The 10,299-nt window shown below is 44.2% G+C and overlaps 1 pseudogene; it reads left to right on the top strand.

Moving 5' to 3' along the window:
* The first annotated feature begins 8,942 nt into the window (after positions 1-8,942).
* On the top strand, positions 8,943-9,468 carry LOC123798592 (ferritin light chain pseudogene; annotated as a pseudogene).
* The last annotated feature ends 831 nt before the right edge of the window (positions 9,469-10,299 follow it).

Below are 10,299 nucleotides of genomic sequence, written 5' to 3'. Positions count from 1 at the left end.
GGCTCCTCGCTGACCACTGTCCTCTCGTTCACCATGCTGCAGCCCAGCTATTTTCCATTCTACCCCTTCAATTCCACATGCTCTTCTCTGCTTGGAGGCCCTGCCCCTGCCCTCACCTGTTCCCTTGACCTGGAATGCTCTCCCTTCTCAGGACTAGCTCCTCATCCCAAGGGGAAGCCTTTCTGAAGCACTTTACCAGAGGGAGGCACCACCTCTAACCAGTCTGTCTCCAGCCCATCATCCTATTTGTTTCCCTCATAGCACCTACCATGATCTGAAATTATTGACTTAATCTTTTACTGTTTGTTGTCTGTGGTATTCCCCTCCCCCAAGCTCCGTAAGAATCTGCTTATCTTGTTCACCCTGAGTATCCCCAGCATCTCAGCATCTGGCATGTTGTAGACGCTTGAGGAATATTCGTTGACTATATGAATTAATGAATCAAACAAGCTGGAGGTTTGTGGATTATTGTTCAAATAGCAATGGGCTGTGCAATTATAATGTCGACCAGATTCAGAATCGTCTGCCAGGATTGAAACCTCCAAGAACATCAGTGTGGGAAGGAAGACACTAGACTCATCAGCCTAAGGCAACTGCTTCTAATTAGAACTTTTCCTAAACCTGGGCTGTACCCTGATGGTCCTTTGTAATGTTTCCTATCACATGTCAGTTTAAATTCCTCAGTGAGGAAATGCCCAAGCAGTATTGGGAGGTGTGATATACCTTTTAATGGTAAGCCCTGGGGACAGAGAGATGAGGAAGACTCCATCCCTTTTCTGAAAGATCTTGTAGTCTAACAGGGGGAAGACATAAGGGGCTTTGTTGTTTGTAGATTGCCTAGATCACAGTATTCGCATTAGCACATGATGCAGTCTTAGCAGTGGTGTTCTATGATATAAGACGTTGGAATGGCTCCTGAGTCCTTCACCTTTTGAAGCCTAGAACGCTTCCTAGTCCACTAAAGTTCTGTGTTCCAAAATCAATAATGACTTTTTAAAAAAACCTACCCATTACTGAGCTCCTATTATATGCTAGACCTTGCCCTGGGCATTTTTTACAGTTTTTTTCCCAAGGTAGTTCCGGTGATATTATACTCATTTTTACCTATGATGACACTGAGACTCAGGAAACTTCAGTATCTTGTTCGAGGTCACACAACTAGTAAGTGAAAGCCATGAATCAAATCCAGGTGTTTCCAATGGCAGAGCCCGTGTGCCCTGTGCTATGCTACGGGCTCTTGTTTCAAATATTGCAGGAATCAGTTCCTCCATTTTTCACCTACACTGGATCTCTCCCCAGTTTCCCTTCTCTGCTCATGTCAAAGGCCATCTTTATACATACCAGGTCAAAACCTTACAGACCCAGGCTGTCTTTTTACAAAAAGAGTGCAGTCCAATGGTGCATTGTACTGATAGAACCATTAAAGAAGGTTATAGGAATTCCAAGGCTACCTAGGAGACACGGGGTAAAAAAAAGCACTAAATAATCCATTGTAGATGTGACTGACACGAGGCCCATAATGGGCTCAGCTTCTGCTTCCCCTTTTGTAATGGCAGAAACTTTCTGGGTGACACCATTTGTTCCCTAGGTCTGTCCAGATTCCCCTCATCTCTTGCCTTGGCATAGGTATTTTCGGTTCTTAACAGTTAGTTAAAAAGTGTTCATTGAATAGAAGTAGCTGTATCTTCCAAGGCGTGTGACTTCCCCCAGTGAATGGGCAGCATTGAGTGCTGGTTTCCCCGTAAAGCCAAACTCTTCCTCCACCTCAGGGATGCTGTGCCACTCCTCCCAGCCCCTGGTGTGAGGTTTTCATAATTTACCTGGAAAATTGTGATTTTACTCCTGCTCATTAAGTCTTATAAATATTATGATTTGCATGTCACATTCCCCAATGAGTTTCCCCTTTGTAAACTCTGAGCTGTTTGGACAGGTGCAGAAATAGGTAGGGAGGCTGGAGTTGGGGGGAATGAAGACAGTCACTGACACCCCCCCCCAATACCATCCAGCCACGGGCAGGGCACTACTGAAAATGAACAAGCACAAGGAAGGAAAACTTGTGAGAGCAATTATTATTCTGCTGAGGAAATACAATTGAGTTTCCTTAGACCCCCTTGGAGCATCCGGGAAATATTAAATTATCTTTCAACCTCTTGAGTGTGAACTGGTTTTGTAGGTATGCGTGACAACCGACTTCAAAACAAAGGCTTTTAGAGGAGGGTCTCTAACTAGCCACTCTCCTCTCTAAACATGCCTTCTAAGAAGGCATATGCCAACAGGAGAAAGGGGGGTGAGAAACTGGGGAAAGAGTGGAAGAGAAAATGAGGGGAGATGGCAAGGGAGGAGAGGAGAGAGGGCGAGGCAGAAACAAAGGACTCATTGGGGTTTATTTTTTTTTTTTTAAGATTTTATTTATTTATTCGACAGAGATAGAGACAGCCAGCGAGAGAGGGAACACAAGCAAGGGGAGTGGGAGAGGAAGAAGCAGGCTCATAGCGGAGGAGCCTGATGTGGGGCTCGATCCTAGAACGCCGGGATCACACCCTGAGCCGAAGGCAGACACTTAACCGCTGTGCCACCCAGGCGCCCCCACATTGGGGTTTAAGTGTTCTGCTTCCTTTTCTCTTTCATTAGCTCAAATAATGGGGCTGCCCATGGGTTTCAAATCCACTTAAGCTCTTCTTGGGAGCTGGTTGTGGCCTGAGGCACAGGCTGACTCAGAGGAGAGCCTGGCGGGGGCAGAGGCAGAAGTCACACAGAAAGGCTCTGACACGTGAGCTGTCGGGTGGTGTCAACAACAGCTGACCTGTCATAAGACCTTCGGAAGAAAACCAACGAGAATCTTGTTTCAGAGCAGTAGTGCCCGGCCAGCTCCCTGCTAGGTGCTTGGAAACAGACTGACTAGCATAATGGAGTGGTTTTGTAATCTGTCATAATACCATAAGCCACAGACCCACAGACTTTGACCCCTCACAGGTATAATAAGCTCCTTTATTCGGCTGCACATGTACTTCCTACGGGGAGAGAAGAAGGGGGCCCTTCTCCTCATTACATAGCCACAGCAGATGTTTTGCTGGAGAACAAAGCGCTATATTCATCAGCAACAATCTTATAAACCAGGTTCTTTCTTCTAGCCAGTTAACTAATTGACAGTTAAGAATTTGTATTAATAATACACTGCAGCCAGGCATGGCTTAATCTGACAGTTTTATTAAAAATGTAGGCAGGCTCTACAAGCCACCATGACCGTCAGCCCTTATGTAGGAATCCTGCTTACAAAGTATCTTAACTTGCCCGTAAAACAATACCACCCTGGCAGAAAAGTGTTCTCTCGGGTCGAAGTCTAGGAGTCAGCACAGTCAGTCGCTTGGGTGATTGTTTGTTGTTCTTCCCTTTGTGACACTTCTGAACAGGGAAGTGATTTTGTCCGTGTTTTCTTAAAATCTTATGGGTATGGTTCTCCTGCTCTGGACCAAACGATCGGGGTAGTGATGTATTCGGACTCTTCCTTTCTGCTATTCTGTGTCCTCTCGCTTGAGATGTTTTCTTACCGGGTGCAGAAAGAACTATTTCTCAAGTCATTAGCAGCTCCATCCCAAGCGACGTGGTGGGAGAAATAGAGAAATCCAAAACCTATCTTATCACTGCCTTTTTCCAGTCTTTGCCTTTGAAATCCTACCCATTTTTCAAGACCCAGTTTAAAGATCCCCTCCTCCGTGACATCTCCAATTTCCTTCACTGGCGGAAACCAAATATTTTCCTCTTCTGCTTTCCCAGCACGTGCACCGAACTTCTTTCGTGCCCTTGACTCATGGACTGTAACCCTCTTGGCACACAGTCTGTCCCATTATGCCCTCATCCTCCCTCCCGTGATCCCTTGCCTCTGGCAAATACTTACTAAATATTTGCTGGGTCCGACTGAATTTATTCCTTATCGCTTACTCTCATCTCAGTCAGTCTGTAGACGCTCTTTTGATCTCTGTTTTTTTTCTGTCTCTAGAATCTAGTCCTTTTCTGTGGCAAGACCTTACATATCTCTTGCGCATCTCCCTGCTTCAGTCTCAGCCTCCTTGAGACGGATCTTTCTACGACAGGCATACAGTCACTCCTCTGCTGCCAGTCCTCCCACTGGGCCTCCTTCCGTCATTCATTCTCCCAGACACTTACCGAGCGTGCACCACGTGCCATGCGCTGCACCGGGGGCTGGGAGTTCGGCATGAGCAAAACCCTCTAGAGTCCTGCGCTGGTGGAGCTGACACGCCGGTGGGGAGATAAACAATACTGAACAGGAACGCTGGATGGCAGATGGTGAGAAGTGCTACGGGAAAAGGAAAGCAAGGGACAAGGACAGGAATGAAGGATGGGAAGGTGCTATCCCGGGTCAGTCAGGAAAGGCTTCTGCTTGAAGGTGACTCTGAGCAGGGGGCCTGGCGAAGGGAGGAGCAAGCCGAGTGGGAACCTCAAGGAAGAGCCCCCCAGGCAAGGGGACACACGGTGAAGGAGGTCGTCTGGTGGGAAGGTGCCTGCCAGTGTGGTTGAGCAGAACGAGGCTGGAATAGGAGGTAGGTGGGTAGATAATGTTGGACCTTGGGGGCATTGAGGGGACGTTGGGTTTTACTCTGAATGAGAAGGAGAGCTTTGAAGGATTTTCAGCAGAGGAGGGCTTTGATTTAACTTCAGGTTTTTTTTTTTTTTAAGATTGTGTTTATTTATTTGAGAGAGAGAGAGTGAAAGAGAAAGCATGAGCAGAGGGGAGAGGGAGAAGCAGGTTCCCCACTGAGCAAGGAGCCTGATGCAGAACTCCATCCCAGGACCCTGAGATCATGGCCTGAGCTGAAGGCAGACGCTTAACCGACTGAGCCACCCAGACGTCCCAGAACGGGATACTCTTAAAAATACAACAAACACATACACTTATAGGTTGGAAAAGAGAGATTCTAAAATTCTAACAAGTTTAAGGGTATCTGTGCCCCTAATACAACGTTTAGGGAGGTAATTACACCCAGTAAGTCATGCCTCTCACGCCCTACAGCACATCCCATGCTTGGCTTCCTGAAGAACATGTTTCAGGGCAAAAGAAAAATGAAAGTAATAAAAACCTCTGGGATCATTGATTATGGAAACCCATGCTGGCTGGTTAATAGTCATAATAGTTAATTGGAAAATTTTGTTTCCAGTCACTTTAGTAACTCAAAATCTTTTTCTTTTCCAGCTTACTCCCCGAAAGTCCTAAACTGTTTCCAAAATGGTATTGCTCAGCTGAAAGGAAGAAAGGGCTGGGGCACTGATGCATGGATGGGTCATAGGTACGTTCGTATTCGTAGATTCACTCTGATATTTTTTATTGTGCGAATTCCTTTTTAAAAATCAACTTTTTTGAGGTATACTTCACACACAATAAAATACACCCATTTAAGTGTGCAATTCAGTGGGTTTGGACAAATGTTTGCCCCCATAGAAACACCACAATCAAGACATAGAGCACTGATGTCATTCCCCCCCAATTTTTTCATCCCAGCGGCAATTTGACACAAAAAGTAAAAAGCTCTAAAATGCCCATTTTTAAAGGATTTCATTTTCCTTAAACCCCAATTCTTGCCTTCGTGAGCAAATTGAGATAACTTTAGAAAAACATCTCTTAGTGGTTTCTTTCCAATAGGTGCCGGACAACACTTACCCGATTATGGTTTTCAGCTACTGGTGACAGTTAGGAGTATAGGTGCTTTCAGTCATTGGTGTCAGCCTTGCCTTCTGCCCTCATCTTGAGAAATGGCAACTACGGTTCCAGCATTACCTCTTCCCACTTCTGGACCCTCAGCCATGGTCGGACAGGATGCATGACTGCCTTTTAAGGGCACCATATTTAACACAAAACAGAACGCAAACTCAGTGCATTTGTTCACATGAAGTCCCAGTCTATAAAACCCTTTCCAGGATCCAGCTCAAGCCTGGCCTCTCTGAGAAGCCTTTCCCAACCCACCTACAATTGTGGAGATCCCACAGTATCCATATTGTGTGCTGTTCAGCACCCATGGTTAGCATCATCAGTTCAGTGTCTCGAGCATGTCTGTCTCCTCCACACCTGGGTGGTAGACTCCTCAAGGGCAGGGGCTTCCTTCTCCACAGCAGTGTCTAATGCCCAAGGAATAGTCACTGAATGACTGAGCTCATGAGACTTTCCTTGACAGAATACATTAAACAGGTCTCAGAACACTCCTTGACTCACAACAGATGGCTGGATTTTTATCCCATGACTTCCCTAGCCAATGACCTTAAAGGGACACATGGGAGTGTTGGGTCCTGCACTCTGATGTAGAAGCCATTCTGCCTTAAGGAAACCTGCTGTGTAACCGTCCAAACTTACAGAGTATATAAATCATGCATATTTTTTGAAGAGTAGGAAAAGGGTTGCAGGAGGGGGAGGGAAGAGAGAATATCCATGATTACTTTCCTTACAAAATATTATTTCACTATGTGGGAAGCAGTCATCACCAGGTTCCTTGAGTACTTGATTTCTTCCTCCTTTGGTCTCCTGTGAGTCTTCCCTTCATCACGCATCTTCTCTCTTTCCAATTCTTTCAGACTTCTCCCTCATGCCATGAACAACTCCAGTTTTCTTTAATTGAAAAAGAGAAACTGTATGTATCTCTCTGAGACCCTCCATCTCCCACAGCTGTGACTATATCTCCTTCCCTCCCTTCTCATCCAATTTTCAGAGTCACCTACATTCATGGTCTTCACTTTCTCTATCTTTTCACTCCTCAACTTGCTCCAGCCTCGCATCATCTACTGACATTTCTCTTGCAAAGGCCGCTGAACTTGTAACTGCCAGGACAAGTGGTCAATTTTCAGTACTATCTTTGTTTCATTCACAAAGCTGATCATTCTTTTTCCCCTCTCCTCCAAATTTTCTTCTAAGTCTTCCAAAGTTTGTCAGTCTCTTTCTTGTACACCTCTTTCTTTTTATTTTTATATTCCAAAATATTGCCATTACCCACAATTCTGCCCTTGGCCTGCTTATCTTTTCCTTTATATAATCTCTTTTCCCAATTGCATTTATTTCCCAAGCTTGAACTGTTACCTGTACAATGATAACAGTGGAATGTGGTTTTCCAGCCCAGCCCAGATTTTTCTCCCAAGAGCTAAGTATTGTCCATCAAATCTTCAAAGTCAACATGCCCAAATTCTACTCATGTTGTTTAAATGGCACAACTGTCTCTTCAACACCCAAGTCAGAAACATGGGTAACATCCTGACTTCTCTCTCTGCTTTCCTCCTGCCCTTCTTTCATTCAGGTTCCACTCCTGGTAGAGCAAATATTTTTTCCCTTAAATTATGTAGACTGGAGTTGCATTTTACTTGGCAAGGACTAGATCCCAAAGGCAATGAGCACAGTGACAATTGGGAGAGTTAAAATTAACCTGAAAGATTTTTGTTTCAGTCTATGAAGGATTAAATGCTACAGGAATGTCCCTTCTACCATAAACTACTAGAAAACCAGATAACACATTTGAAACAATGGTGTCCAGACATTGGACAACAAGTCATGCAAGACTGTAATCCCTGAGAGAAGGTAAAGAAACAAGGGAAGACTTATCAGTACTATAGCTCATTGTCTGGAGGCAATTTCTAGGCCCCAGACAATTTCCTAGGCAAGAAAAAAGAAACTAAACAGAGCCTGATGATCTTGCTGAGTTGAAAGGCAGACATCCGGGTTTGGCAAATCTGAGGGATAGAATACAAGAGTAGAGGGAAGTGAACAGAGAGCTACACAGGAGTTCCTTTGAGTCTTTGGCTGAGTACTGATCTGGGCATATATAAGTGGAAACTCCCCAAGGCCTGGAAATAAACCACTCTAAAAACAGAGGATGATCAAATGCTCAAAGCTCACGCAGGGCTGGGAGTAGTTTGTATTTCCACCAGCCAGAACAGAGGCCTCATATTAGATAAAGTATTTGCTCTTATAGTGGGTCTAACTTAGTACTAGAACAGTGGGTCCTCTGCAGTGTAGTTCTTCTGGTGATGAATTCTTTCAGCTTTTCTCTGTCTAAAAGCATTTTATTTTGTTTTGTTTTGTTTTTTGAAAGATATTTTTGCTGGGTATAGAATTCTGGGCCAACAGGTTTTGTGTTTTTTTTTTTAAAGTGTTGTTCCACTGTTTTACTGCCAATGAAAAATCTGTTCTCATTTTAATAGTTCCTTTCTATATATAATGTGTATTTTTTTCCTTTCCTGCTTCTAAGGTATTGAAAGTAATTTGATTGTGACGAGCCTCAGAGTAGTTTTCTTCATGTTTCTTGTGCTTAGGATTTTTTAATTCCTTGGACCTGAGTTTATAGTTTTCAACAAATTTTGGAAGATTTTCAGCCATTATTTCTCCAAATGTCTTTCTGTTCTCCTTCCCTTTCTTTGGAGGCTCAAATTATTATGTTAATCCTTACGTATCAGTATTTAATATAAATACAATATAATATATTCATATTATGTAAAGTTGCCTGTATTAATTGTTGTATATTAATATAGTATGTATACAAAACTGCTTTAAGTTGTCCCACAGATCACTGATGCACTGTTCGATTTTACATTTCTTTTCTCTCTCTGTATTTCATTTTGGATATTTTCTTCAATCGCACTAACTGGCAATGTTTAATCTGCTATTAATCTCATCCAGTGTATATTTTATCTCAGACATTGTAGCTTTTGTCTCTAGATTTGGGTTTTTTAAAAATATCTTCTGGCAGTGCACCCAGCAGTCCCACAGATCTGTCTCTTGCTTCAACAGCATTTGGATGCAACAGATTCAGGGATGCCCCTTCTACCAGCCTCTAACCACCCTCCAAACATTTTTCTAGTTGCAACTTTTGGAGCCATCTTCTTGGCCACCTTCTGCCTCCAGGTCCAGCCAATACCTTATTTTGAGCTTAGCTCCTTATTACAGATCAACCATGAGCTCCCAGATTTGTCAGCACTATTCCACTGAGGTGGAGGCCACTGTCCACCACCTGGTCAGCATGCATCTGTGGGCCTCCTACACCCACCTCTCTCTGGGCTTCTATTTTGACTGCAAAGATGTGGTTCTGGAGGGCATGGGCCCCTTATTCTACAAGTTGGCTGAGGAGAAGTGAGAGGGTGCTGAGCATCTCTTGAAGATGCAAAACCATGGCGGCAGCAGTGCCCTCTTCCAAGATGCGCAGAAGCCATCCTACGATGAGTGGGGTAAAACCCTGGATGCCATGGAAGCTGCCCTGGCTCCAGAGAAGAACCTGTACAAGGCCCTTTTGGATCTGCATGCTCTGGATTCTGCCCATGCAGACCCCCATCTCTGTGACTTCCTAGAGAACCACTTCCTGGATGAGGAGGTGAAACTCATCAAGAAGATGGACAATCACCTGTCTAACCTCTGCAGGGGCTGGCCCCCAGGCTGGGCTGGGTGAGTATCTCTTTGAAAGGCTTACCCTCAAGCATGACTAAGAGGCTCTGGAGCCCAGCAGCCTTTGAGGGGCCCCTCTGGTATCCCCCTGATGCCAGTGCTTCTGCCTGAGCCTCTTCCTGCAGCCATTAGGCATCTTTTTAACCACTCTGGAGCCCTCTCTCAAGCCATGGACCAAATGGAAACAATAAAGCCTTTTGCAGCAGCTGGTAAAAAAAAAAATCTTCCATGTTTCTACTTAACGTTTTGAACTTATGGAAAATAGCATTTTAATACCATCTGCTAATTCCAACATCTATACCAGGTCTGGATTAGCTTCAATTAATTGATTGCTGTCTCTGCACAATGGTGCATATTTTCTTGCTTCTTTGTTCATGTTTGATTGGATGGCAGACATTGTGGACTTTACCTTGTTGGGTGATGGATATTTTTGAATTTTTATAAATATTCTTCAACATTGTTCTGAAATACACTTACGTTACTTGGAAATCATTTGATTCATTTGGGCCTTACATTTAAAAGGCTATAGAATAAACTAGAATAGCATTTAGTTCAGGGGTAATAGTCATTCTGCATTGTTGAGGCAATACCCTTCTGAGGATTCTACAAATGCTACAAGCAGGAGGGACGAGGGACAGGAAGAAAGAGAATCTCCAACAGGCTCCGTGCCTAGTGCGGAGCCTGACACGGGCTTGATCTCATGGTCCTGAGATCATGACCTGAGCTGAAATCAAGAGTTGGAGGCTTAACTGACTGAGCCCCCAGGCGCCCTACATCTCATAAATTCTATATCCTAAATATTTACCTGTCTCCATCACTACTTCCTAATCATCTCTCCCTTTAGACTATGGCAAGCCTCTCATCCTAACTTC

Source organism: Ursus americanus, chromosome 11, assembly GCF_024610735.1.
Source record: "Ursus americanus isolate L20-20 chromosome 11, mUrsAme1.1.p, whole genome shotgun sequence".
In the NCBI taxonomy this organism is placed as follows: domain Eukaryota; kingdom Metazoa; phylum Chordata; class Mammalia; order Carnivora; family Ursidae; genus Ursus; species Ursus americanus.
The sequence above is the reverse complement of the archived record's forward strand: the minus strand, read 5'-3'. Positions and strand labels throughout refer to the sequence as shown.